This window comes from Corvus cornix, chromosome Z (genome assembly GCF_000738735.6).
Source record: "Corvus cornix cornix isolate S_Up_H32 chromosome Z, ASM73873v5, whole genome shotgun sequence".
Taxonomy (NCBI): Eukaryota; Metazoa; Chordata; class Aves; order Passeriformes; family Corvidae; genus Corvus; species Corvus cornix.
Window position 1 is genome coordinate 59,241,679 of NC_046357.1, and position 23,843 is coordinate 59,265,521.

A 23,843-nucleotide genomic window follows, 5' to 3' on the forward strand; every position below is an offset into this window, starting at 1 on the left:
TCTGTAGCTAAATATTACCTTATTTCTAATTATAGTAATATTGATGATTTTGAAGCATTTCAATAGGACAGTAGAAAAATTCCAAGATCACTTTTCAAAAAATTTAGTCTTGTTTTATGATGACTTACTGGGAAAGAGTGGTTATTCTCTTTGATTTATTTTATTTCGGATACCAATATTTGTTTTGCTAGCTCAATGGTCATGCTATAAACTGAGATCAAGAATGGTGTAAGCAGGTATCAGACCTTTCTTACAACTTCCCCCTGCAGTTATTTATTCTTCTCACAAGAAAGTGACAATTAAAAACCAGCTTCATTTTGGAATATAAGCATGCAAGTGCAGATGGCTCCCAACATTCCACTTCCTGAGAAAATATTTATCAATTTTCCCTTCTCATTAGAAAAAAGAAAACAAAAACTTCAGTGCAAAAGAGTTTCCAGGGATAACAGGATTGCAGACTAGAAAACACAAAGAGGTTATCCTGGAACTGATTTTGAACCTTGAATTACACAAAGAATTGCCTGCATGTTTCTGGAATATGCAGGTCATCATGTCTAGCACACACATACACAAAACACTTATCCAGATGGAAGCAGTGGTCTAAATAATAATAATATATTAAAAATATTAACAGGTTTACATAATTTGTTTCTGAAGTTCTAATTTTTTAATGTCTAAGGACGATTTGGAGGCCAGAGAGAAAGGTTCACTTCAGCAGCCTTCTCTACCTTTAGGCAGCAAGCTGAAAGCAAGCGTGAAATTAATAGTTATTTAAAAACAAGGCAGGAGAAGAGAGTACATGTCTTTCTTTGCAGCTCTCCCATGTCATTTTGTGCTTGCTATTGTTCTCATGCATGGCTCATTCTGCATAAGATCTAAAATCTTTAGGACACGGAGATGTCTATCTCCACATCTCCAGCTCAAGTACTTTGCTTCTTGGCACTGAAACTAAAAACTGTGATGTACTCACCAAGTTCTTGGGGAGAGATTTGTTTCTTGTTCTTGTATTTTAACATTAGCTGTTGATTAGGGCTAAAACTGCTAGACTTTTTAAGTTACAGAGAAAGACACCTAATTTTTAAAAAGGCAGCACTGAAGGGAAAGTCTTGAAAAACTTCTGAAACATTAATAGAAGCTATTGTAGGTTACTGTTATTCTTCCTTTGTTTTTCAGGAGTGCAGCGAAGTTGTATCCTGTCTGATGTCCACATTGGGGGTTGAGCAGGATAGAAGGCAGTGACTGTTTTGAATCTGCAGTCATCAAATCAAATTAATTCTGTTTTTTTCATTCTCTTAACAGGAGTGCAGCTCATATTAAAAATTTATAGGTCCCCTCTGAAATCCTTTCAAAAGGCTGTGTTCAAGTAGACTCTTTGAAAGGAAATATGTGGTAAAAAGAACTTCTGAAACCTTAAATACCTGGTTGTGCTTTAACAAAGAATGCCAGGAATTCACTTCACAGGTGGGATGATTTTACCTCTGGAAATTCAGCTCTGAGTTTACAGGCTATTATTGCAGAATGGGTAGTAATTGGGAAAAATTTGGCAGACAGAGAGATTCCTGAGCCTGATGTGTAAACAGAACTACATGAACACTGTCTGGTGTTGCAGTTCTGTTCTCATAATCTGTCTTTGGTGTTTCTTGAAAGAAAGCATGTCCTCATCCCTAAATGAGACTGCTTCTTATTCATAATGCTTCAGCAGCTGCAGCACTGGAGAGAGCTGGACCAGAACCTACGTAAAGACCACTGTTCAATTTTTTAAGCTTTTGACTTGTACTGCTTTGGGTTAAGCTTTGACTCATATTTGAATCTTACAACCTTTTGCACTACAATTCAAGCTACTGAGTAGGGCCTCATTTTACTTTTTCATCAAAAATCTCAGCACAAATACAAACACACCAAATGTCTCCAAACCTAACTAATGGTTTATGTTTCACTTTGTTGTTGTTGTTGTTTTTATTTCTCTATGTGTTTTCATCTTAAAATTCCAAGTTCTCATTTCACAGAAACATAATCAGCTCTTTCATTCAGATTCAAAACAATTGAAAGATAAATATCACTTTCACAAAGCTTCATGAAATTAATTCTTGTGCTTAATGTTTTACAACATTTTCCTCCACTGTTTTATGCAGAAATGCTGTGTGTGGTTTCTCTGCACCAAATACAACTCAGGATACAACTGTGATACAGCTGTGATACTGCTTCCAAAAGAATTCCTTCTGTACCACAAAAAAGCCTCCATCCAAAAGGATCTCAAAACACAGTGCTTTAAAAATCTTTAAGAAGAGAGTATAGTTTTGATGTTTTGTGCTAATTAGCAAAAATCATCTTTCATAACACAGTCTGTAATGTTAACATAATCAGTGTCTCTGTGCTGCAAAACCAGCACCTATGTGCCTTTTGCACCTGAAAACTGTGCATGGAGCCAGCAACAGACTTCCCTCAATTTTTCTGGTAACTTCTTTCTTGTGGATTCCTGAATTCCAAGTTTAGATCTCATGCTTCCAGTCTCCTCAAATAATGATTTTTTTTCTGTTGTTGTTCCCTAATATGAGTAGCAAACCTCTTATTTTACCCTCCATACTTGTGTCTAAACTCTAGGAAAATCTGGCATACTAGGATGTGCTTGTTCTTGGACCTGCACTTTTTTTTTATTTACCATGCAGCTGAAGGTGAGGAGGTGTACTGACCTTTGTATTGGCACAGAGAAGTAAAATTCCTTATGATACAGCCATGAAGATATCTGTATTCAAACCACATGGGATAAATTGGTATTTTACTGTTACACTTGAGAAAGCAAAGTCTGAATAATTTTGGTAAAGCAACAGTAAGAAAGCTAGCATATCATAGAAAATTCTCTCAGGAAATATGTTTTGAAGGCTGTGTTGTTGGGGTTCTTTGCATAAGAACTGAGCTTGACTTAAAAATAAATTGCAAAAGAACTCTAGAAGGCCTGATACAAGAAACATGAAGTCTTCCAGAAAGACAAAAATGTAATTTCTAGAGAGAGATTTGTGGTTCATTCACCAGCTTTGTTTTACCATAAGGTCATTCTTATTTTTGTTTGCTGATAGATGGGTTTAATGGAATTAAATATTCCCTGCTGGTCTTCATGGTTATGTGAACCCTGCTTTAAAACCCTTTTCATCTTAATAGTTTCAAGACAGTCTCGCTTCCTTACTTAGCTCTGGACAGACAGCTGGAGGAAGTTTGCCAAGAGTTGTGAAGACTCTCTCTTGTTGCCTAAATAGTGTTTGACCTCAGAAGGACATACACTATCTTCAGTAAGAAAAGCTTTTGAGAATCTGGCCTCAGCTGTTAGAAACTGTGAAATAAATCCATTTGCCATAAATTAATACTTGTTCTTCCTCCTTTTTCAGCCTGTTTCTTCTTTTTACCTGTAGTCAGGCCATGTGCTTCAGTATGAAGAAATAATTTGGTCAAAATGAGCAGTTTTTACTTCAGTCATCAACATGTGTAGCTATCTACAGATAAAATTACAATTGGTTACATAATCTAAGTTTGTTGATAAATTTTTGAGCATATTCTATTAATAACAAATTAGAACTGTGTTACCATATGGTTCAGACAGTATACAAAGTGCCAACAATAGGCCCTTGTCAGTGTTTCTTCAAAATTTCTTCCCTTGTGCCTTTCAGCCAGCTTCCTTACCTTGCCATTTTCACACTGGAAAATCACTGGTCCCTAGCACCCCTGCCTTAATAGACAGAAATGACCACCAGGCAGTATAGGCAGGAGGAATGAATGTTGCTTTGAAAAACTGAGAATCTTATTAGACCATTTTTCTGCCTTGTGGCAGAATCCTCTCAGTTGCATCATCCTTCCCCCCCAAAAGGACACTGCACTTCCAGCAGTGCCTTGCTTCTCTTTTATCAAATTTATACCTATACACGATGTCTTCCATTTGCTACTATTGGTTACTCGTCTCATAAGTGCATAATTATTGGAGTAAAGATACTATATGGCCTCACAGTAAAGAAATAATTTGCATGTAATTTCATGCCTCTTTTGCTGCTCTTTCTGGAAAAATTCTTCTGGAATTTTCCTTTGTGGTGGGTAATCCCTGGGCACAGATCATAGAAAGAAATCAATGTTTGCTGGGAGAGGGCAGGGACATTTGTTAAAAAACTGACAGTGTGAAATCAGAGAAAATGTTGTCCCAGACAACATTAGTACAGCAACATCTGTGTGATCTTCTTGAAATCACACAGGAGGAGACAAAAAACTCATGGTGCAAAGAGTGCCAACCGCCTTATCGGGTAGCAATGAGCTGTATGAACCTTTCTTTTGTGCGCCTACTGCTTTCTCTCGCCTGTTTTTCTGTGCATCAGACACTGAAGTCGTTTCTGCAGTTACTGCCGAGGGAGGGTTTGCGTGGGTGCCACCTCCCCGGTGCTGTCTCCAGCACCAGGGCCCAAACGTGAGGACTAAAACAACTCCGTTTCCACCGTGCCGTGACTCGGATTTGAACCGAGGTTGCTGCGGCCACAACGCAGAGTACTAACCACTATACGATCACGGCAGGCTGCGAAGGGCATGTCCGATGCAGTGTTTCCTGTCCCCCTTTGCAGAGCCGCGCAAGCATTGCCACCTAGTGTGGGCCGGCTATAACAAGCCACCTGCGGCCACCCTCCCCGGCGTGGCCACTGCTATTGCGGCACCCCCGGGCATCCCTCAGCTGAAAACGGCGCTGCCTTCAGAATACATGCCAGAGACAGGCACAAATGTTATGGTGGCAGAAAAATATTGCTGCTCCTTTTGGCAACTGCAGTCTGTTGATGAAATCTTCCATTGCCTTCTGTTTGGCCAACATCTGTCTTCAAACGTGCAGTAATTTTGGTCTGTGATTTTTCTTTCTGTTTCCAGAAAGCAATGGGGGAAAACCTGGTGAAAGTACATTTGAAGTTACATAATTATTTTAAAAGCTGTTGAAAAGGAAGCACGAAAACACATGTTCCCCTCCTGCTGTAAGCCAGATTTGAACCAAAGTTGCCACAGACATAGCGCATAGAACCAGCCACTGGACTGTCACAGCAAGCTGGCAGATTGTGACAGGTTTTGAACAGACATGGCAGAAAAATATCAAATCTAGTAAAATAACAAATGTTGACAGAAGTGTGTCATTAAAGAAGGATTTCTGTTCAGGTTTGAGAATTAATGTTTCAAAACACAAGTGTTCTTAGTAGAGTTATTCTAATAATTGTCTTATTAAAGATGTAATATCTGCCATTTTGTCTCACTTTTTAATTCTGTGTCTGACAGTGATAGCAAGCAAAGATTGATAATACCAAGTATCTTCACAATTTTGTTAATTAGTTAAAAAAGTGGAAGGAATTGGTGGATACACCAGATGGTTGTCTGCCATCACAAGGGACTTCATCAGGATGGAGAAATGGCTGACAGAGACTCCATGAAACTCAACAAGTGAGAGTTCCAAACCCGGCACCCAGAGATGAACAACCCCATGCACCTGCACATGCTGGGGGCTAACCAACAGGAGAGCAGCTTGACAGGAAATGGCCTAGGAATCCTGATGGACACCAAGCTGACTATGAGCCTGCAGTGTGCCCTAGTAGCAAAGAGACCGAAAGCCAGCCTGGTTGTATCAGGCAGAACATAACAACAGGTCAAGAGAGGTGACCCTCTCTCTGTCCTCAGCACCAGTGGGACACATCTGGGTGGTGTGGCCAGTGCTGGGCTCTTGGGTGCAATAGAATCGTGAACATGATGGGGTGAGTTCACAGAAGAGCCACTAAGATGATGAAGGGCTTGCAGCTTCAACAGAGAATCTGGGACTTTTTACACCCAAGAAGAGCAGGCTTAGGGGGGGGAATTTATCAATGTGCATAAATATCTGATGGGAGGGTAAAGATGTTGGAGCCAGGCTCCTATATTTTGTATGCAGTGATAGGACAGCAGGTCATGGGCAGAAATTGAAATAAAGGAAATTCCTTTTAAATATAAGAAAAACTTATTTACTGTGAGAGTAGTTAAACAGCAATTGCCCAGAGAGGTTGTGGAATTTCCCTCCTTGAGGTATGCAAACCTGACTCAATATGGTCTTGAGCAACTCGCTGTGGCTGGCCCTGCTCAAGTCATCGTGGTACTTGAGATTTCCAGAGGGACCAGGCAGCCTCAATGATTCGGATCCTCAGGAAAGGGAAAAAACCCCAACAATAAGAGCAACCCAAACCTGTTAACCAAAAATAAAATGTCAGTGCTTGAAAATATTTTTTTAACATTTCTGAAATGTATATATGTGCTTAACAGCACAGGCAGTTGAGCAGAGGGAGTCCATGAGTGCCAAGAAATGGGATACTGAAAACTTGACAACCTTCCCTGTCAAAACCCACAAAGTCTGTGTGAACCAGAGAAGTAAGCAATAGCTAGAGATTGAGCATCTTAGTTGGTACAAAGACTTCTTCTATGTTTTCAGAATTGAAAAAGGCTTTATAACATGCATCTTGCCCAGCACACGTGTGTGCCATATTTTTCCTGGGAGTTAAAGGTACCCAGTCACGGATATGAATGTTTAAATGGGATTAGCAAGATTTCCTGGAATTTTCCAGCTTCTCATTTTGCCAAGGTGAATGAATATAGATTACATTGTTTCAGGCAAATTCCAAGTGATTATGAAAAAAGGAATTGGCTATCTAGCAGCCAGAAATAAATTTAAATATGTCAGTTTACCACTGTATTCAAACCACAATATTTTCTTTTTTTTCTTTCTTTTATTTTTATTTTTTTTTAAATATCTTCGTCCAATGTACCTGGTTGTATGTGTTGGAATAATAATGGGAATATTCACAATTGTGTTGCAAATTAATTCCATTTATTGGATTTTATTCTCTCCCAGTATTTGCAGTTCTGGATTTGATCCAAAGGTCTAAATAATTTTATCAGTGCACAGGGCCATATTTCTGCACCTAAACATGTGTGCATAGCTTTAATTGCAATTCTTTGTAAAACTTTGTGTTAAATGAAAGACTTTTATATCTGTAATACTTGTGCATAATCTAATGTAGATAAAATCCCTATCCACTTCATATTTAAGGCCTACTTGCAGCCCAGTAATCTCTCTCTCTTGCTTCCATCCTCCATTAGTCTCTTTTGTTGAAAATAAACCATATTCTTGTCAGAAAACCCAGTGCAAAGCTACTAATTGCATGGTACTGTGTGTCATTCAAGAAAAGGAGTGATTTTTATAATGTTTTAAACTGAAAAACATGTTTGCAACATTACTAGGTAAGAATCAAAGCTTCTGTCTTTGACTCATTTTGTGCATTTGTCACTGTAAAACATGACTAGTTGCTGTTGGCATCAAGGGAAAACCTGTCACATTAGACTTGTCAGCATGTCTGAATACAAAGCATGTGCCTCCGGGAATTATTTGGTTTGATAGCATGTTAGTTTCTTTAATTGCCTGCACTTGCTGAAATTTAGGTAAGACGTTGATCCATTTGGAAATTCAGAATCTTGACCTAATGGTACTGAACACCAGCAGGTCTCTTTGAAATAATCTTGACACACTGTTTTTCCAGTGCTTCAATTCAAAAATGATCCAGTGGTTGGGCCTAACTTGGTAGCAGAAGCAGAAGAAACTTAGCTGTGCTCATAGGGTTGTAAGGCTGCTTTACATTAGAACAAGCAATGGCAACATCAAAGAAAAGAGGGTTCCAGAATAAGGTAAAACTCAGAGGCAAGTAGATTTGAGCGAAAGTCATCTTTTCTGTGTTCGGTGTGTGGCTATTAGGGCACAGCAAGACCCACATTTGGGTATATGGGTCTTCTAACTCACAGTGGTGGAGCAGACCTCTGCCCCAAGGCATCTGTGGAGTCATCTGTAGTACAGTTCTCAACATTGCAGGAAATGTTACTGCTACAGTTCAGATTCTGCTGTTGCTGCTAGTAAAATCCCCTCACTGTGTCACCCACCTTATGTTACTGCCTTTCTTTCCTTGTGTATCATGACTTAAATTTTCACTGAACTTCTGTTCCCGTGTAATTATAGCAATGTAAAGGAGAGCATGGATACATGCTATGGGTTATTGCACACTTAAATAGTAACACAACTTCCATCAAAACAGCCCCAGAGTAAGAGACTTCTTCCCGGGCTATGCTATGGATGCAGAAGAGCTAACTCAGCTGCTAAGGCCTGCGCACTTTTCTGAGAAAAGTAAGTGGACCTCCCTAAGGGGTGTGCATTCCAAAGCAAACTGTTTGATAAACCAAGTTTCATTGCAATCATCCTAAAGACAAGGAGTCACTAAATTAGCCTGAAAAGTTCTTGTGGTTAAACTAAATGCTTGCAACACAGTATTATCTCTGCAACTATTCAAAATGTAGAAATTGAGCCTCTAATTATACTTATTTTTTAGTTGTCTGAGTAGTTATGTGTGGTAGATTTTATAAGAATTCAATGCAGACTGCAGAATGCTTAGGGTATGTATGCAATGTAGCATTAGACAGAAAAAAGATTCGGTTTTGAAGTGTGTTAGTGTCTTTTCCAATAAAGTTTTTTTAAAAATCCTTTATTGAAACCTGAGTTTGATGATGAATATCTCACAATTTAAAATCACTTTTAAAATTAATTTCTCATCTCATGTCAGTACTGGCTTAATGTAAAAGCTAGTGAATGTTTTTTTACTTAGATATGAATTTTATAGTGTCTAAACAATACACTGGATAATAAACCTACCTTTAAGTAAACCTGTCTGGCAAATTAGACATATGTGATCCTGAGGAAATCCATAAAATGTCCTATTACTCTGTTGAGTTGGAGTTCTGGTGCAGAAACATGACTCACATAATGTTGAAAAGAAACCAGAGGAGAAAAAGAGCAGATACTGAAAGCCAGCACCAATCACATCCAGCTGTTTCAGTCTGTCTGGCACACATATGACAAAATCTGTCTTAATTCATGACTGGTATTAATTTTATTTTTTTTATTTTTGAAGGTTGTTCTAGCTCTAAAGCAGTTTAGAGGTGATATGTCCCTCTGTCATGAGCATGTCAGACCGGAACAGACTGTTAGGAGACTTCTGGTTTGAAATCCTATCTTTTGTACTCATAGTTGATGTAGATACAGAGATAGGTACAGTCAAGGCCACCATTTTAAACAAACAAAAAAGACCCACTTGCAAAATTCTGACTTTTGGGTGTTAGAGTGCAGAGCAGCCAAACAAATGTAGATGGCTTGGCTGTTCAGACAGTACTGTACTGCATTTGTTCAGAAGAAACTTTTCCACCAGAGCACCTCTCCTATGAGGAAAGGCTGGGAGAATTGGGTTTGTTCAGCCAGGAAAGAGAAGGCTTCATTGTGACCTAATTGTGGCCATCCAGTGCCTGAAGGGAGCCTACAAAAGAGGTGGAGAGAGGCTATTTACAAAAGCATGTAGGTGTGGTGAGGCTCCAGAACAGGTTGCCCAGAGAAGTTATGGATGCCCCATTCAAATGCTCAAGGCCAGGTTGATAGGATTTGGATCAACCTGGTCTAGTGGAAGGTGGCCCTGCCCATAGCAGGGAGGCTGGATCTAGATGATCTCTAAGGTCCTTTCTGACCCAGACTATTCTTTGATTCTATGATAACTATGGCAGTAGTGAGAGGAATTTTCCAGAAGCTACATTTAACTTGATTTACAGCTTGTTCTTGGAAAGAATAACCATGAGGCAAAAAGACAAAAGAAATGTTTACACACCTCTCTTATACAGAGGACTGGCAAAAATTTCAGACCAGCTGTTACAAGGGAATACTTATCTGATAATTTCAATCCTATAACCAGATTGAATCTGATCATGGATGGTACCTGATCATCTTTCAAAATAGGAAAAGGATTACAAAGCCATTTTTTTTAATTAAGAGATTGCTTATAAAAAGAAAAATTGTTTGAAAATGCATTAGACTCTTGGAAGCTTAGCTTTTGTAAAACAAGGTGCATATGAAACCTCAACATTTTTTAATAAGGTTGATGTTTTCTTCTTGGAAATAAACAGGTTTTTCTCAAATATTCCAATATAAAGATTTCCATCAAGAGACTTATGTAACAAAGCATGAAATGACCTTTTTGTTGCAATTCTACAGCCAAACACCTTGTAATTTCACCTGGGTCTAGGCAGCATTGTCCTCCTTAGCATCAACCAGCAAATATGAACGCCTTGGTTTTTCATTCTGTGCATCTCAAGTCCTGTGCTTCTTCACTTCAAAACACTTTGTTGGCTTCCTGAAATCTTTATCATAATGGCTAGTCGCTTAATTCCTCTAATACATGAATAGTCATTAGCAGCATAGTATATATGCTTCTAGCAATATATTGCCATTTCTAGGAAACATCAGAAGTGTGTGGATCAGAAGAAATATTAATCTCTGCCAGGGGGTCTTGCCTTGAGGTCCTGAAGGTATAGATATATGATGACAGCCACATTTGCCTACTGTTGTCAGCTCATAGCACCTGTGGCTGAAGCAACTTTACAAATTTTGCTGCTATATCTAAGCATTTACCTTCAGCTATCAGACTGCACCCATTGCAGTTGCAGGAAACAAAAAACATCTACCAGTTCCCAAAGGAACTCACACAGATTCCTTTTGTCTTTCAGGTGCTCCTGTAGGTCATGATTTCCAGTGTAAAATCATGTCACAACACAAGTAATAAGAAATTAATAAAAGACAAGATAGTCCATAAGCAGATCCATAAGCAGATATGAACTGTTGTGCAAATTGGTCAAATCTTAGTACAATTTTGCTTGAAACGGTGCTTCACCTTCTGTACAGATGCTTTCAGGTTTCTTCTCTGATATCTAATATCCTTTTTAGGGATATTGCCCCTCCTGTTACAAATGTTTTTTTTCAAGGAAAGGTAACCTTGGTATCACCAGAACATTGCTCAGAACATCCCATGTTCAAGTCCTTGTACATAATCTATGTAGGACTATTCTTGCTGTTGTTTGGCTATCAAAAATCTTTCCTGATCTGTTTTCCTCGTAAGTTTTCTTCAGACTTAAAGATTCTTTAAACAACCTCACAGGCATAGTGGATGGTATAAGTATATCACAAGTTCATTCTGTATAATGCTGACAACACAGTCTAAAGCACCAGGCTGGTAAAATACTACTAGTCAATGAGATAACAGCAGTGTACCAGGGTGCCCATGAGAACTCAAATTCATTTCCCTGTTGACATCATCCCATTGGCAACTGTCAAATGTCGACCACAAACATGCTAGCACTTTTCCTGCTTCTGTGAGACTTCTTGGATTGCAATGAAAATATACTGTAATTTTTGTTTTCTTTTATTTATTGTACACCTTTATCTTTCCAGGGAAAGCTTTTGTTAATTCAGTTGCGACCCTTATATTGCGTGCGGTGAAATCTACCTAAAGGACCAGCTCAACAACCTGCACTATAAATCCTGCATAAATTCATTTTCTATTCCTGGTAACAAACCAGAAAACTTTAAAAAATATTACGTTGGTTAGCATTAAAACAAGGGTCTTCATATTATTATAATCAGATTTTGTTGTGCTAATTACTTCTTGAATATGCTATTTGGAATAAGAAAAATGCTGCTCAGAGGATGAAAAAATGAGAGCCACTTCTAGTAGAGGCCTTTGAAACTCTGGAGGTGGCAGAACTTTGTAGTGTTTTCAGTCCTAAATTTACAAAGACATTACACTCCGTGATATGGTCTTTTATTGTATCTGCTGAATGCAAACAAGTGAATAAACCAAAAAAATTCTACCAAACCCCACACATACATTGTTAAAAAAATCCCCAATTGCCTTTTTTAAGGCTCTACATTCAGCTAAAATTTGTTAAGATCTCATATTCATGATGTTTTTTTATGTTCCAAAGCTGCAGAATATAAAAATTATTTGGCTTATATTTGTCTGGTAATTATGTTTTAGCTAGCAGGAGCTCATAAGAAACAGGCATAATAATGTCAAACTTCTGACTTCCTTCAGAAATTTAATTCATGATGCTTTTCTCTGCATTTGAATGGTCTGAGAGAGCTGTTTGAACATTTTTAGAGAATACCTACTTTTATAAAAGCTCAAACAATTGGTCAAATTATATCTGTGAAATAACAAAATGTTAAGTTATTACCAGGTTGAAAATCAGTCTAGGAATTGGATAATATTATAAACTGAATCTCAGAACTGAATTAAAAACTATTAAAATCTGTTCAGTGGCTATTAAATTGATCCTCTAAACAGAGGGTTGTTATTTCATAGTGATTTAACCAGTTATGTCTACATTTTGAATATTTGAAGAATTCAGATTTTCATTAATATTATCTGATTTGTTTCATTGAAAATCTCCCTTTAATAGATAGTGGGTTTGGGAAAAAAATAGTTGTATGTGTTGCCAAAAGGAAAGTGACACCAGGTTTTCTCTGTAAGCAGTAGTGTTGTTTGCCACATAATTCTCACCATGTTCCTATCTTTCTCTTTTTGATGTACATCAGAATCATCTTAAACATGTGATGAGGAAAGAGCTTTCATAAGGTTTGGGGCTGCAAAGTGATTGCAGCTTCACATCCTGTTCTGTTTGTAATTGAACTGGGTTTACTGCTGCCTCCCTCCTCTGTTAATCACCACTACCTTCACCAGAGATTATAACCAGTTCACAACCGCTGGCATAACCAGCCTTGTGCTCATCCTCTCCTTGGGCCCTCAGGATGACACGTGCTCTCTAAACATCTTTCATGGTGGGAAAGACTAGTTATGAGTGAGACATAAACACTTCTGATTTTGGAGAATGTTGACAGGGAACAGCAATACTAACCTAGCTCCTCTGTGCTAGGATGGTTGATACCTCACCTGTCAGCAATATGAAAAGAAGGTTGGCCATAGGCTTGCATCAGCTGACTGCAGCAGGCATATCATTCAATCTGCAGATTGTTTTTTCACCTTGTCGTGGTTTAGGACTGGTACTTCCCAATTCAGTGCCCCTACTGAGACTCTTCTAAATCAGATGCTTCTGGTTCACTCCCCATTTCCCTTCCCCTAGCCACTTCGGCAGGATGGAGTTGAGATTTGGAGGTACAAAAGGTGAAGATAATGGGTTGAGATAAGAACAGTTTACTGTAAACAACGAGATAAAACAAATGGTAACAGCAACAATATTAACAACAAAAGTATGGAAAAGAGCAAATCCAAATGCAAAAATGCTGACCATGGACCTAGAGACCATGAACAGTGGCAGGTAATGCCACTGGTTTTTCACCTTTCTTCTTGGAAGACCGTGAGTACCTTGCCCCCTCCCCTGGCAATGGTGTAAAGTGGTATGGAATAAACCTCTGGGTCCTGGCCAAAACTAGAACACACCTGTAAATTGACCCTCAAAGGCACTGTGAGGATGTATTTTCTTAATGTTAGCAAATCTCTGTTTCTCAGAAGAGATAGTATATTGCCTATGATATTGAGATATTAATAATATAAATGATATGTCAGTGTCATTTCAAAATCAGATATACTCCTAAGCATAATTAAAGAACTCTGTTTAGGATGCATTAGTAGCAATTACAGTTATACAATCCTAATACTTATGCAATCAAGTAATTACCAAAAAATAATTATGTGAGCTGTCTTAAATGGATATAACCTGAAAAGGTTAATATAAGTCAGAGGCAATTAATCACTTCTTCTGTAACAGCCAACACTAAGAAATGTTTATCAAACATGACCTTATCTTCCCCATTTTGCAGCACGCTATCAGTGTCCTCAGTCTGCAGTGCATTCATTACTGTGGTATTTTGTGGAGAGAGCAAACCAAATAGAGACCAGGTATTTGAATTCTCTTCTCTGTTCTCACCCAGTCCTCAGCAAGATGTCTAACTACAAATCCTTTTTTTTTCGTATCTGTAAAATCCAGACAACATTATTTTTGATATCTGTAAGATCAAGACAATAAAGTAAATTATCATGGCTAATGGAAAGATGCTTTTCAAATCTTAGATGGAAAAAATGTAAGAAGGTCAACCACAATAGGTGTATAATTTTAACAGCAGCAAGTATAGTGATGTCCTAAATGTGTCTCAAACCCAAACACCTAACCACAGTCTGAACAACGATAATAGGTTGGAAGTATTTAAAGCCTTCCTCTGTATTAACCAATACAGTTCCATAGTTTTACTTAGATGCTATTGCCCTATACTAATAATAAGTTTAAGCAGAAAGAGGTAACTGCCATACCTGTCATGACATACATTTTTATGGTGACTGAAATGACAGAATTGATCCTGATTTTAGACTTCACTTTGACTGAAAATGTAGCACAATGAAAATATTATTACAGTCAAACACAGATCATGGGGTTTGCTGGTTGGTTATTTGTTTTGTTTTGGTTTGGTTTGGGGTTTTTTGTGTTGTGTTACTAGATTACACAATTGTGCATGAAAATCATTCCAAATGATTTGTCTGTTAAGACTTAATAACTTGTTTCATATAATTTTGACTTTTTTCATGTGGTTAGGCAATGTGTTCTTTCCCCAAAATTTAAACAACTTGTTATTTCAATTGAGCACTTTTTTCTGGATGCTCCCTCTGCTGGATCTGCAGAAAAGAATATGAATCTGCCTAGGTTCCGTGGATGAGGGCTGGACAGTGATTGGGGCTCTGCCATTCATTTCAGGAAAGTAGATTTTCTTATTCATCTAGCTTGTTAAAAGCACCACTTAAAGGAAAAGATGTGAAAGTATTATCTGCAAGGAGTGTTGGAGCACTGATGAATACTACTGGGTTCAAACGGACAAAGATGCCTTTCTCAAGACCAGTGTTTTTCACTAGTCATTAGAAAGTCAGTCCTTACTGTGAAAAGAAACTAAGATTTTTAATAGTAAAGGAAATTTGGTTATGTCTCTTTCAGCACTGAAGAGTTTAATTTGCTGCTTGGTATACCTCACATCTCTTTTCCGTCACAGCAGAAAAATTGCTCAGCCCTGTCTTTCAAAATCCTGAGACCTGTTCAGACATTGTGAGATTTTATGTGAAACCATTAAGACAGCAAGAGAGCACATTTTTTGAAGGGCTGCTCAAAAGGTGAGAAAAAACCATGCAACTACATTTTGGGATGCTCTTTTCTTAACAAAAGATGAGATTATTGTTTTACTGACTTTATACTAAAATAGAGTAGGGTTAGATATGGTATCAGGAAGAAATTCTTTACTGCGAGGGTAGTGAGAGACTGGAACAGTTTGTCTAGAGTAGTTGTGGAGGTGCCATTCCTGGAGCTGTTCAAAGACCATGTTGGATGGGGCTTGGAGCAACTTGGTCTAGTGGAAGATGTCCCTGACCATGGCCACAGTGTTGGAACTAGGTGATCTTTAATGTCCCTTCCCACCCAGACCATTCTATGATTCTATGATCATATCATCATAGTTTTACGGTATAATATTTATTAATTATAATTATATGGTTATAAATATTACTAGATGGTTATAACTATGTGGTTATAATTATTATATAATCCTCAGTCTCCAGCAGTTGCTTAAGGAAAAAAACCAAATGACATGAAAATCAGAATAATTACATTCGATGACACTGCAATTCACACAATCTAAAAAAAAAGCCCTCATTTTTCAAAGTTTGGTACAAAACAAAAGCCAGTTATGACAAAATGTGCCCAGTTTAAATATGTTTCTCCTTTGGATCATTGCTGTCCCTGGACTCAGCATATGCTAACTGATGTGTACGAACTGAGAAGCTTCTAATAAGTGTGACATGTTTCTGCTCCAAATTGCAAAGTTGCATAGATGATTGTGACATTCTGTCCTTACCAGGAACTGTGACCAATAATGCCTAGAAAGCTTTCTTGGAAAGATTAGCTTTTCTCCAAAACAGACGAACAGCATGTTCACTATTAAATTGTATTATGTTGCACATCTAAAGTTATACCCTCTGGGAGCTGGTTTTCATAAATCCCACTGCATCTAACTCCTATGATTTTTGTAGCAATCTAATAACTGATTGTTACATAACTGGACCCTTTTGGGTTTTATTCAAGTGATTTAAATTTTGACCCATAATATGCATACAATGAAGAAACAACAAAAATGAAAGTGAGGAAGGACCAAAACTGTCTTTAAGGTAACTGCAGGAACCCTTTGCTTGGTTACATGGTTAGAGGAGGATAGTGTGTTTAAGCATAGCTACATGTTTCCATTTGCATATTGCCTTCCACTTCTTCCTATCTAACCATAACGCTGCTAACTACTGGAAAAGTAGAAAAGTGCTGTTGTTAAACAAGATGGGATTAGTAGATCATGCCACCATTTCCTATGGGGAAAACCTGCTCAGAATCACAGAACAGTTGAGCTTGGAAGGGATCTTTGAAGGTCACCTGGTTCAACCCCATGCTCAAGCAGAAACACCTAGAAGTGGTTGTCCAGGACAGCGTCTAGTTGGTTTTTGACTATCTCCACGAATGGAGACTCCATCACCACTCTGGGCAGCCTGTCAGTCTCATAGTGGGAAGGTGTTTTCTGACATTCAAATGGAACCTCCTGTGTTTCCATTTGTGCGCATTGCTTCTTCTCTTGTCACTGGATGCCACAGGAAAGAGCCTGACTGAATCTTCTTCACATACTCCTCTCGGGTATTCATATACACTGGTAAGAGTCCCACCGAGCCTTCTCCTGCACAGAGAAGACTGTTTTGGCCACAGCTTCATTCTTCATGCCATACCTCTGCTCTGACCATGGACAAAACATCACCATGAGTGTTTGCTCATGGAGATAAAAACCACAACTCATCTATGAACAGGACATTTAATGCCATTTAATGCCTTTTAATGCCTCCTTGCCACAGAAGAGCAACATTATGAATATGCTGAAGCCAGATACCTCCACTGTGGGTTTTTATGAAATGTTTTCACTGATAGCATTAGATGGGGGAATTCCTAGTAAAAACATTGCCATATCTTCTACTTGATTTTTTTTTTTTGTTGTGTCCACCAGACAACCTATCACCAGAATTAGGAAAATTAGAGCTAGGTTTTTTTTAACTCTAAAGCAATTTTTACTGTCACCACTGAAAAGGCACTAGAGCTAATGCAGGACACCTTCCAGAAGAGTTTCGGATTGGGAAAGCCACAGTAAAGGATGGCAAAATGATAATCTATTGGCAATAGGCATTTCTTCTCATGTGTAGTAAGATGCTTCCTTTATTGCATCTAGCAATAGCTTGATATGACCAGTCTTCTCTCAACAGACTGACAACTATAGACTGACAATTCTAGCCCAAGAACCAGTATCAAACAAAGGAAAAACAATTTAGGAAGTCCAAGAAAGTAGAAAATCACAGCATATGCTTGGATTCAGTTTCTTAAAGAGTCTGAAAGCCAGAAAATTTTGCTTTTTATTCAATCAAAAGATTCATAATTACAAAATACACAAGCAAAATACTGCTTTAAACACTTCCTAGTCCCTGACTGATTCCTGAACAATATCACAAGTACCCAATAGCAGATTTCATAATGCTGATCATTACTTTATGAGCCTGGCCATCCAGAAACTTTTCCACCTGCTGTATAGTTTTTCTGTAGTATCTGTATCTCACCAATGCATCTGTAAACAGGAGATTGCTCTGAAGGCCTCATTGAGCTGAGGAAAACACTATCCACATTTCTCCTCTTGTCTAAATGGGTTGTTACAGAAGGCAATACAGCTGGCCAGGTGTTATTTGTCCTTCCTAAGGATATTGTCTATGCACTTTATTCTCCTTCAGTCATCTAGACATGGCTGCCCAGAGGATCTGCTTCATAATCTTACCATGGACCTAAGGTCAGGCTGACCAGCCTGATATCCCTAGACCCACCTCCTCAACCCTTTTGAACATGGCTCTACATTATTTACCTTTCTTAAGCCATCAGGAGCCTCTCTCTGAAACACCATGACAATCTGAAGATTGTACAGAGCGTGTCACAGGGGCATCAGCCAGCTCCCACAACATCCTGAGGGGCATTCCATCTGGTCTCATGGAGTTGTTTGGAACACAAACTGCTTAAGTAGCCTTTAACTCCACCCTCCCCTACCCTGGGCAATGTTTCATTCCCCAAGGCCTTGATAGTAGGCTTAGGGACCCAGGAGACCTGAAGACAAGCACAACCAGTAAAAAATCAAGGCAAAGATGTCACTGGGAGTCTTAGACTTTTCCACAGAATCCTTTATTGCTGCTCTTCATGTCCCCTGATCATATCAACTCCAGCTAAGTATGGGCTTTCCTAACTCCATCCATTTTGTGTCTCAAAAAGTTCTTGGTGCTTTGGCCTGTTTTGCATAACCTCTTAACGAAGAGACCTGTATGCTATTTCTGAAACTACTTTTGGCTAACGCACAATGGTGAAACAAGCTATCCAGCACAGAGTTCCAGGATCCAGGGCTACTGTTCTATGTTTCTCAATCTATCCTAGACTGCACCTCACAGAACTGCACTTGTCTGCTGGATCAGAACTTTTATCACAAAAGTTCACTTTCCTGTACCTCGAATAAGTGTATTTTGAAACAATAACCATGACTAATATTTCTTGCATTTTATGTCTGTGTTATACAGCTGATCAAGAGCCATTCTACATCAATGCTCCATCAGCAGCAACACCAAGCCTCCGCAGCCTTACTGAAACATCACTTACAATTCACAGCTTCAGGTGCAGGTGGCACTGCATGACACTAGCCATGGGTTTTGCTCTTTCTGTGTTTACATTCCTTCCATTCTAGACAGTATGGAATGCCTCCAGCTTTTTCACAACCTGCACCTGTGACAGGCAGCTGAGACTGTTTCTCTGAGAATGTAGTAAAAGAACACAGGAGCAGAGGATTTCTCAATGTTATGGGAAGTTCTGTTTGAAACATGTTAGGCTTTGTTAGGGAAATAGATTTTACTCTTTCATCAAAATCTGATGTAGAAAATTCAGTGGGTTCTTTTCAGTGAGCAAATATGGGACATGAGAAAAAAAAGTTCAGTATGCCAGTTAAGGTACACACAGCAGGAATTCAGAAATCCTATAATTGTTTGAAATCCACCTCCTGCTCCAGCATCACATAGAGGAGAAAAGCACATTGCCTTCACTTCTGGTGCTTCAGAGATAATTTCCTCTTTGAGACTTTCAACCAATTTTTAATTCAGTTTCTGCTGTACATAAAGTAAAAGACAAAAAGTAGTTTGCTCTTGTCAGCTCAGAACAGAAGCACTCTGTAACAGATAGTAACTCTGTAACAGATTTATGTCCTCAGTTAAGATACTCTTGCCTGATCTTGATGTGTCCCTTATGGATTTTTCAGTAAAGGGTGCACGCATGTATGTGTGTCTGTGCTTTTAACTTTTAATAGGAGAAGTAAAATATTTAGCAATCTGCTATGCAAGGCACTATCACTTTCCTGGGTCCAAAAAAAAAAAAAAAAAAAAAAGCATAGACAAAGAACACTTAGAACAAGCTTTTTGATTCAGCCTATATTCTCTCAACATACTGAATACCATAAATGCTGGTTCTGGAAACTATTACAACATTTTTAGAAGCTGAAAAGTAATCATAATGAGATCTTGCAAACAATGAACTCTATTCTCCTTCTGACATACAGAAGGATTTATGAACTCATTATTGCCTGTGCATTCAAAGAAAAGTCCCTTGTGCATCAGCAAAATAGGACACAAATAACCACGAAGTTCTTCCACAATTACAGTGCTAGTTTCACCCATTTATGTTTTATTTAGTATTATCATTATTATTATACTAACAGTAGATGGCAACATTTAGTTGAAACTTGGAAAACCTTTGTGGGCTTTACAGAGTCATTTGAGTTCTGGTTTTACTCACAAGACTTAGACATACAGGAAAAATAACATATAGCATATAATTAGAAATTATAAATTAACTAAATTGTTTAATTATCTATATAAATTAATATTGCAATTATCTTATTACCTTCAAAACTCCAGCTTGCCCAGGAGACTTTATGACTGAAAGCCAACTGTGCTCTGACTGTTTGTTTGGAGATTTGGTAAAATGTCAATGTCCTTAGGGTTAAGCTTTCCTTACACAAAACCATAACCAGAGAAAAGCAGCAGGTTAATTTCTTAAGGGGTTATCAATAAAGCATTTCCTGAACTGCTAGCATCTCAGTATGTTTGGATCAAGGTTTTCAGAATAGGTATTTAAAACTCTCCAATTTTTACCATATCTTTTTCCCCTGACAGATGGTCATTGAATATTCCCAACTAATGCTGAAATTAATGAGAATTCTGCTGTTGACTTGATGGGAACAGGAACATCCCCTGTAATGTTAAAGGATAGAACTCAGCTACTCTGCTACTAAGATCACTGTAAAACTGAAATCTCTTAACCCTTTAGAACTTGTCTTGTAATAGATGTCTGCATACCTCAGGTGCAGGCTCAGTCATAAGATGAAGCACAATGTCTCTACTTACCCAAGCTGGGCAAGTATCAACATCCTGGGCTGTGTTCTAGTCTTTGGATATACACTGAAGATACTCGTGTGATGTCAGACCAAATCTTTCAGAAAGCAGAGGTGAGCTGCTTGGAGCTCCCTAGATATACTAGTCAAAGTAAGGTTATTTGTGTGTTTGATTAGACTAGGCAGAACTGCCTGAACTAAAGACTTGCCTCATAGATCTGTTCAAGCAAAAAATTTTCTTCTGGTTTTGTTTTAAATATTAAATACAGACCTTTTTGTGACATATATGTCTCTGTGTTTGATTCCTTTTCTGGATCTGACTCGAAATCTTGGGCTACAGCTTCACAAAAACAAAGAAGACCATATAGTCATGGAACACTCACCACATTTTTCTGTTTAAGTTACAGTGAAAGTAAAAGACAGATCAGCAGGTATCTTAATGGCACATAGCTTTGTGAACCTCTCTGACCATGGCACAGTATTCTTCATGGATTGTGCATCAATCACTGCAAAAGACTAAGGCATTATTTCTGGCTTTCAGAAGCACAGCCTGGGCCTTGTGCTGTTTGTGCAGACAAGTACAGAAAGAATGTCATTTGAGAGGGAGAGTGGGAGCTGAGTGAAGAGAGGGGGCCCTTGTATGGGGAAGAGAGAAGGAAAGAGAAAGGAAGAAGGCTCAGACTCTGGAAAGCAAGATGACTTTTAAACTGCCAAGGGTTTAACAAAAGCAATCCTGACGCTATCCAAGAGGAAGTGAGTTTCTTATCATAAATAAACAGATGATTTCATGGGCATGCTCTGGATCTCACCACACTTCTATGTGTATCCTATTAAGCTGTGTTTGTCTCTGACTTTTTCTTGTAGAAGGATCTCTTCTGCAGAACTTCACTGAAGGCTGCACATTCCACAGGGCATTTTTGTGGATGTGGAAGAGTTCTGCAAATGTCCCGTATATTTATAGCAGCAGCATTTTTTTTTCCTGATAATGGAATGAAAGATAGATAGATAGATAGAGTATTAAGAAATGGAATACTCTGTAATTGTAAAATCTAGTACATTTACAGCAGCCTCTGTATTCTTCAGATACACTGAGATTAAGTTATCTCTAAAGAGGTGTTTTACCAGAAGAAAGCAGAAGCATCCAGAGATAGAGGTAAATAGACTAGGATTAAGTAACTGAGGCTGCATTCTGTACTTTGATTGTGACTGCAGAATTCTTTTGAATATATCTTTCTACAAAAAATTCAGTGCAGCTGCTTGAGAAACCTCTGGCCATGGCGTGAGTGAGAATAGGAAGCTGTTGAAACTTTGGCTGGCTGCTAGTACTGGTTTTGAATGAAGTGCAGGAGAATGTCCTACCACAAAAGACAGAAAGGTTCAAAAGCTGAAAAGCAAAACAAATCAGGAGATTCGGGGTCTCTCATGTTAAGAAACAAAGTGCATTACACTTACAAGATGTGATGCCAAAGTACATTTCTGTTTGCAAAATTAAGAAGTCTGAAAGCAACTGAATGATCCTGGAAAGAATTAGTCAGGAAAGAAAGGCACACATTATCAGTATTCTCTCCTAAAACAACAATGCATTTGGCCAGCAATTGCCTACTAGCATTGTGTACCATTTTATGAAGCTGGAGGACACAAACATAGCCAGCCAAAATGGTTAAATGGAGAGGCTGGAGCATAACGTTTTATACACTTCAGCTTGAAAATAACATGGGTAAAAGAGGGCCTCTGATTTGATGCTGCCTTTTCTGGAATGTACAGTGCAACTGGATCTAAATTTTGGGAGAGTGCCCAGTTTCAGATGTCTAAAGCCTCTGTTGAAAGCAGTGGAGACTATACACTGCCAAAGTTTTATGTATGCAACTGCAGATTGATTGCCTAATGGCAGTGGTGGGCTTTGATCATAAATGTCTGGAGAGAGAAGTCTCATTAGGCACTCTTCTCCCCATTTTTCCCTTTACCCGTCTAACTCCTAACTCTACTCTTTTTCTGTGTTTCTCCCCTGCATTTACTACAATCCTTTCACTGATATCTGAGATATAAAAATTCTTCTCCCCACATATTTCTTTTCTTTAACAGCTTGCTAGTTGGGGATTGTGCAAGAGGAGTTAACCAGAGAAGGTGCAAGGGTATGCAATTGCTCTAACACGTTGTCTATTTTGGGCTTTCTGGGTGAGAGAAACAGATGAAGATAATTTCCTCTCATTTTCTGTTTCTTATTAGTAAACTGTGAGGAATTCTTAGGTACAGAACATCCAAGTGGGATCATCATCTCTATGCAAAGGAAAATTATTTCCTTAGAGTTTGTTCAATATGTGAGTCAGAGTCACATAAAAGATGTAATAAGCTGCTTCTGCTTGCAATTAGAGGTTTTGTTCTGATGGCAAATTAAAATTTAAGTTCAGTAGAATTAGGAGTGAAATCTTGCAGATTCCCAGCTACCTGTATATTGTGATTCCATTTGGAAGCTAATAGGACTCAAAAAATTACTTGTGTTGGCCTATACTTTCCATTTTACATACACTTCCAGAATTGTGCAAAATGACAGCAAACTGCCATGAATATATCTTTATATTCACTTCTCACATCCCTCCCTTAATGAAAAGAAGGGAGACACATCAATTTTTATTCATTTTCACTGCAAGAAAAGAGAGTAGCAGTCTTAATACTTACATGCCTAACAGATGGAATGAAATTACAAAGAAATGACTGAGACTATCGGTTCTGTTTTCTAGTGAAAAATCTGCAGAGTCAAAGAATTCGAACTTTTTTCTTTTTTTTTTGTTTTTAAATCATGCTTTCCCTAAAATCAGACTGTTCATTCTTCTTTATATCTGCAGTTTGGGGAATAATCTCAGAAGCTTCCAACTCTGCCACAAAGACAGATGTTTGAACATATCCCTCCTGCTCAGTATCAGCTGTTCCACAGAGCTTGCCTCGGAAAAAAAGTACCGGTTACCTCTAATTCTGGCTGCCTTTTCAGGAATGATACAGGGAATTTTTTAATAAGAAAGCTACCTTCTTTGTTCTGAGGGTTAACTAGAAAACCTCTGGCAAACACAGATTCAGCTCATCAACAGTAGAACTTGCTTGGGATTCTTGCTCTTAAACTTCACTTGCAGACCAACTAGTATCATTTTTATGAAGCTGTGGTGGGGGTCATCACACTAAGTCCCCCAAGAATTCTGCCTCTCTCCCTTTCAGGCATGATGGATTCATTTATTTGGTGAATGAAAGCAGTGGCAGATCAGGTCACCCGACAAAGAATGTAGGTAGCCTTATGGTGTGGTCTGCTGTGGCTGCCAAGTGAGGTAGTGAATCTGATGTTCCAGTCAAAGATAAACAGTCTTGAAGGTCTAGTTGAAGGTATTCCTTCTCATTGCAGGGGGGTGGAGTAGAGAACTTTTAAAAGGTC

The 23,843-nt window shown here is 38.4% G+C and overlaps 1 protein-coding gene and 1 non-coding gene across 7 annotated transcripts in view; one reads left to right on the forward strand and one right to left on the reverse strand.

The window, feature by feature from the left end:
- NFIB (nuclear factor I B) overlaps positions 1-23,843 on the forward strand; it is a 264,049-nt gene that overhangs the window by 45,073 nt on the left and 195,133 nt on the right. The gene's annotated exons all lie outside the window — the stretch shown is intronic.
- Positions 4,472-4,543, reverse strand: TRNAH-GUG. The gene has a single exon. It is a non-coding gene; the product is annotated as a tRNA-His (tRNA).